Source organism: Geotrypetes seraphini, chromosome 5, assembly GCF_902459505.1.
Source record: "Geotrypetes seraphini chromosome 5, aGeoSer1.1, whole genome shotgun sequence".
NCBI classification, from domain to species: Eukaryota; Metazoa; Chordata; class Amphibia; order Gymnophiona; family Dermophiidae; genus Geotrypetes; species Geotrypetes seraphini.
Genome location: NC_047088.1, coordinates 95,998,185 through 96,004,184, shown reverse-complemented (window position 1 = coordinate 96,004,184; position 6,000 = coordinate 95,998,185). Strand labels below are relative to the sequence as shown.

Here is a 6,000-nt window from a genome sequence, read left to right as displayed (position 1 = left end):
GCATGGTCAATAGACCTGATAAATAGCAAGTTGCACAAAATCAGCTTTCGAAAAGTCTTCATCTGTCACGCTCAACACAGGACTGTTTCGCTCAATAGTGTCATCAGGAACTGTGACTGGAAACAGCTCCCATTGTGTTTTTAGAAATAAACTTTTTCAGCATCAGAATGGGAAATCCAAATCAAGTACTCCTTTCAGGAGCGTCTAAACCGGAACCAAACATTAATGACGGTAATTGGATGCCTAGGGTTCACTGAAGAATTAATCCTACCCCGGCTGCAGTGGGAATTGAACCTGGTACTCAGGGCAGGATTAATTCGTCGAGGGCCCCTAGGCACACAAGTACACTGGGCCCCCCTGCCCCGCCCCACCATGCGCCCAGGCGGAAACAGGAAGCTTTTGGCAAGCAGCACCGCTTGCACAATTACAGTTCCCGTTGCCTTTCTTACTTGCGTTGTTTGCTTGTCTTACTTTGCGTTGATGGGGGGAGGGGGGCCCGCGTTGCCAATCGATGCAGGAGGGGCCCATCGCCGTTTGGAAAAAATAATGTTGATGCCCTCCTTCATCGGGCCCTCCCTGACCATTTTGGGCCCTAGGCATGTGCCTACTTGGCCTATTGGTTAATCCTGCCCTGACCATTAGGCATTAAAACAATGGTAGGGCAATAAAGCAGACAGAGATTAAAAACAAGGACAACCGTAGGTCATTAAAAGCAGCTCTGGATAGATATGCCTTCCCTCTTTCTAAGGAAAACATATCTGCTTCTTGGCATACCAGCTTGTTTGTCCAAGCACAGGACCTTGTGATGATCAGGTGGTCATTTTTGATTGAGGGATATTGCAAAATTTATTTTGACTTGATTGGAAGGCACACACAAGTTAATTATTATTAGTAACTCAAATTATAACCCACCTGTCAAACATATGCTATGTGAATTACAAAACTGTATATTAAATTGCATGATACAGACTGATCAAGCTCAGTGGACATATTCAGATCTTTACACATTATTAGTAATACCAGTGTGTTGGATTAATGGCAACCAATGTAGAGTCACTAAACTAGATATGGTTATGCTGACCAAGAATATAAGATAGGCTATAAAACATATACTGTATAAAACTTGTGTGCTTATTCACTGGGGGCAATCCTGAAAACCATTGTGGCTGTGAGAGTCATAGGACAGGTTGCTGTTTTAAAAAAAAAAAAATTAGCATGGTTACCTGAGTTGCTAAGTTACCCAGTTTCTGTTGGGAGATTTTCAGACCAGTAGTAGATTTCTGACAACCCTGTACTGATGCATTATGGGACCTGTGGCATTGATGTCAATGGATAGAATCAGAGACTACAAATAAACACTGCTTTGAGATTTAAATTCAAAACCAAGATTATCTTATTATTTTGGAACCAGGTAGCAGCTCTGTAATGATATCACTACTGACATTTTTCATTGTTCCTCTCCTTGTCTAGTCTTCTTTGAAGTTGTTTCTTTTTCTCTCTGGATCTATTTGACTCTCTTTTTCCTTCTCTCAGCCCTCTAGTTCAGTCATCATCAGCTGGAGAATCTGTTCTTGCTCTTTAATTTAGTTTCAAATCAAGGATGGTGAGGGGCTGGGATATACTTTGACTATTTTAAAATGAGTTGTAAAAACCACACAAAGTTCAAGTTCTACATGATCTAGGATCAGTTAGGTCTATAATTTAGCACCTTAAATATATATATATATATATATATATGCCATAGATCACTCAGCTGGTCGCCTCCCCCCTCCAGACCTGTGGGAAGAAGGTCAAACAGATGCAGGTTGAGCAGCAGAGTGGAAGAGAATCGACCGGCACCGCTTAATCAGTGTCGTTTGCAGTTCCAATATAGACAGTTCTTCGGCTGAAAAACGCCGGTAACCTCTTGATCTTTCCTGACCTCCTTCGGATTGCAGAAAGAGAGGACTCGATTAGGCACTGGGAAGGATGGAGTTGAAGTCCAGGGCCACCAAATCCAAGGAGGCATTTAGAAGTGAGGGAAGGGGATGTCAGCACTTGGAGCGCGCTGAATGTCAGGCGCTCCTCTTACACATACCGAGATCCCAGAGGGCTATATTTATCTTGCTGGGGAAAAGGCCAGAGGTCAGCGATATATGGCGCGCATTCCTGCGCCTCTCTTAAAAGCGGCAGTGCAGGGATCGTCCCTTCCACTCAGAGTCCTGAGGACACCAGAGGCACCCCCTCCTCCCGCTCGCTCCCCTGCGTTCGCTAAAGCCAAACATCCAGGTACGGTGCCCCCCTGCCCCCCCACACCCCAGGAGGGAGGATAAGAGGGTTTGTGGGGCGCTGGAAAGAGAGGTCTGATTGCAAAAGAGCACGGAGCAATTCATAGTTACCTGGTAGTACTTTGGAGAAGCGGTTAGCGCGATCCTTTTTGCGCTCAAAAAGTCGCGAATTTTAAAGAAGAAATAAAAATCGGACCCTAGAGGTATAAGAGCTCTTAAGGATAGATTAACAATTTAAGGCTCGGTGACCAGCAGGGTCTTTCTCAATCTGAGATATTTTTAGTTACTGGCAGTAGCCAGGAGCTCTTCAAGCGGGGGTAACTGGGTTTGCTATAGCGCTACAGACTAGTGCCCGCTTTGAGGGAAGATGGGCATGAGAAAGCAGCTCTGGGGAGAAACTCGTCAGAGGTTGTCTTTTGCTGTCTCTATTTGACACACTGTTTCTGTCTCTTTATGTCTGCCTTTCTTTGCTTATCTAACTCCTCCTTGGCTCTGGAGCATAGTGAGACAGGTACAGACAAGCCCGGAGAGAAAAGGCGCAGCTATTGACAGCACAAAAGAGCTGGAAGGAGTAAGAGTTATGGGTTAATTTGTGAAATCCGTTCCATCATTCCGGAGGGGGGTGGGGAATGACGTATTGGTGGATTATGCAGTAACAAATGCAACTGGGAAGCGCCTATTAAAACCCTTCTCTCATCTGGCGACGGGAACTATGGCAATAGTAGCTTGTAGGTTCGGAGGACTTTTGATGACGCTTGTGCCTTCCGTGAGGATTATCTTGCCGGCTGTGAAGGAGTTAAATGTAGCCTGCGGCAGCTGGGCCTTCTGTGAGCAGGGATGGTTTTGAGCCATAAATAGCTGCGCCCTTGTATCATGTTCCCTCACATGGAAAGGTCAGGAAAGAAATTTAAGACAGTTATATGAAGGAGAATAAAAAAGTTCTTGGAGCGGACCAGATACATAGCACAAATAAAAGAAAGGTAAATGCTGGAAAGTTTCTCTTGATCGAATACTATTACACATTTGAATAAAAATTATGCCATGAAGCGTTGGTGGTATAGTGGTGAGCATAGCTGCCTTCCAAGCAGTTGACCCGGGTTCGATTCCCGGCCAACGCAAGTATTTTTCGTTCATATTTTTTTCCAATTTGTACTTAAAAAAATATGCAGCTTTACTCCAATGATAAATTGGACTTATATGTTGTTTAAGTTAACATAAAATCTTTGAGTAACAAATTTTAAGTCACCCTCTCTGAAGCCAGACATAAGCATTTGCTCCTGTTGCAGGTAATCTTCACACACTCAGGAGGACTGGAGCAGAGAGAGAAATAGTAGGGGATACATATAGAGAGATCTTTGGCTAATTCCTTTAGAGGGAAGTAAGACCAAAATTCAATTGTATTTAAAAACAGCATATAAGGGGTGAAGATAGGAAAATCCAACTTTGAGAAAAGATTGGATATCAAGTTACGTAAACATAAGAATATAAAAGTTGGCATACTAGGTCAGACCACATATCTGTCTAGTCCAGTATCTTGTTTCTAATAGTGCGTAATCCAGGTCACATGTACCTGGCAAATTTCCATAAAGTAGCAGGGATAAACAGTGGCTTCCTCAGGTCTTTCTTAAAAACAGGTTATGGATTTTATTCCTAGGAAATTAAAAAAAAAAAAAGTTTTAATTACCATTAAAAAGTTTTCATTACCATCTTTTATTATATCCTCTGGCAACAAGTTCCAGAGCTTAACTATGCATTGTGTGAATTTTTTTTTCCTCATATTTGTTTTAAATGTATTAATTAGTAACTTCATGGCATGTCCCCTAGTCATTGTAATTTATGGTTACCTATTCTACTCAAGTCAGGGATTTTATAGACCTCTATTGTACCTACTACTTAGTAACTTCATTTACTTCTTAGTAACAGAGGTGTCTTTTCAAGGCACTTAAACTTATAAAGTTTCATAGCAACCTATGGAATTTTTGTTAGTCTAAATGCTTTGAAAATGAGCCCTTGGAAAGCATGAACAATTGATTTGTGGTTAACTGTTCCACTCCACTTAGAATTTTATAGACCTGTTTTGTGTCCCCCAACCCCAGCTGGTTTAGGGGTTTTTCCCCCCCCCCTCAAAGGTATATCAAGCTTAATGTATATTAAGCTCATGTATTGTAATACCTTGTACAGAAGCTCATGCAAACCGCTCTGAATTGACTCCCCAGTCATTAGTAGTGGTATAGAAGCGCACAATAAACAATAAATAAAATGTGAAACTTCTAACCTTTCCTCATATGAGAAAAGTTCCATTCTCATTTTGGTCACCCTTCTCTGCCTTTTCTAATTCTGCATTGTCTCTTTTGAGATGCAACAACCAGAATTTCACACAATACTCAATGTATGACTTGCATCATGGAGTGATATAGAGGCATTATGCTTTGCCTTGTTTTATTCTCTATTCATTTCCTAATAACTCATAACATTCTGTTTGCTGTTTTAGCTGCTGCCACACATTGAACAGAAGATTTCAACAGGGTGTCCACTGTGACACTCAATTTTTTTTTTCCTGATGACTCCTAATGAGGGACCTAGCATCATGTAGCTATAATTTGGGTTATTCTTCCCAATATGCATCACTTTACATTTGTCTACTTAAATTTCATCTGCCATCTGGGTGTCCAGTCTCCCAGTCTCTCAAGGTTCTCCTATGCTTTTTCACAATCTACATGCAATTTAACAACTTTGAATGACTATGTTATCTGCAAATCTGATCACTTCTCATCTAATCTTCTATTTGTGTGTCGTACATACCTATTCAGGCTCTAGGCAACATTCAGAGAGAGGTTGAAAGGGGATCAGGAGGAGGGACCAAAAGGGGCCTTGAAAGGGGGGGGGAGGATAAGAGGGGGGCAAGAAATCATAGTTGTCTAGGAGCTCATCTAGCGAAAGAGGTGGAAAAATTCATTTCTGAGAAGTCAAGTAGGTTCAGCTGTCAAAGAGGAAGGTTTTCATTTTTTCCCGGAATGTTGTATGTTTAGTTTCTTTTCTGATTATTTCTGGCATTCCCATTTTCAGATCATTTATAGATATGTTAAAAAAGAAACACAAGTAAGCAACCATGAAAGGACTTGAACTCTTAATCTTTTGATCCAAAAACAGACATCTTATTCATTAACGAAGGGCTCAGAATATTGTAATAATGTCCTATTTTTAATTATTATGAAAGTGCTTTCATGAAAGCAATAATAGTAGAGGTGAATACCTGTTGAAGTCATCACCACCCTAAATCTTTGATCTTTATAAAACAAGAAATTATTTAAATAGAAACAAAACTTGTTTCCCCCAACAACAGAAAATGAAAAACACTTAGACAGATGCTCATTAAATGTAAGTTATTTAATGTTACACAATTTTTATTCAAATATAATGCCATATTAATTATATTAAGATACATTACATCTAGCACTATGGAATACCAGATGGTTTCAATTCATTTAAGAATTCTATAAGTGGGCACCTCCTTTAGGCACCCCAATACCACATGGTGAGAGCTTTTTCTATGACAATATCTGGGCACACAGATTCTGTTACAGAATACTAGCATAATCCAGTATCAGCATGCCTAACACCAGAGTTACACCAGTTATAGACCTGGCATAATGGCAGGTGTCTAAATACAGCAAGGGCGCATGTAAGTTATACAACTTACATGTAAGTGGTAGCAAGGTTTTCCTATGTGAAT

General features: G+C 40.8%; 1 protein-coding gene and 1 non-coding gene across 2 annotated transcripts in view; both read left to right on the top strand.

Moving 5' to 3' along the window:
• The first annotated feature begins 2,111 nt into the window (after positions 1-2,111).
• Positions 2,112-6,000, top strand: part of ALDOA (aldolase, fructose-bisphosphate A) — a 46,526-nt gene continuing 42,637 nt past the window's right edge. Inside the window, exon 1 of the mRNA XM_033945306.1 lies at positions 2,112-2,268. The gene's annotated coding sequence lies outside the window, so the exon portion shown is untranslated. The remainder of the gene's footprint in view (positions 2,269-6,000) is intronic.
• On the top strand, positions 3,314-3,385 carry TRNAG-UCC. Its single transcript has one exon. It is a non-coding gene; the product is annotated as a tRNA-Gly (tRNA).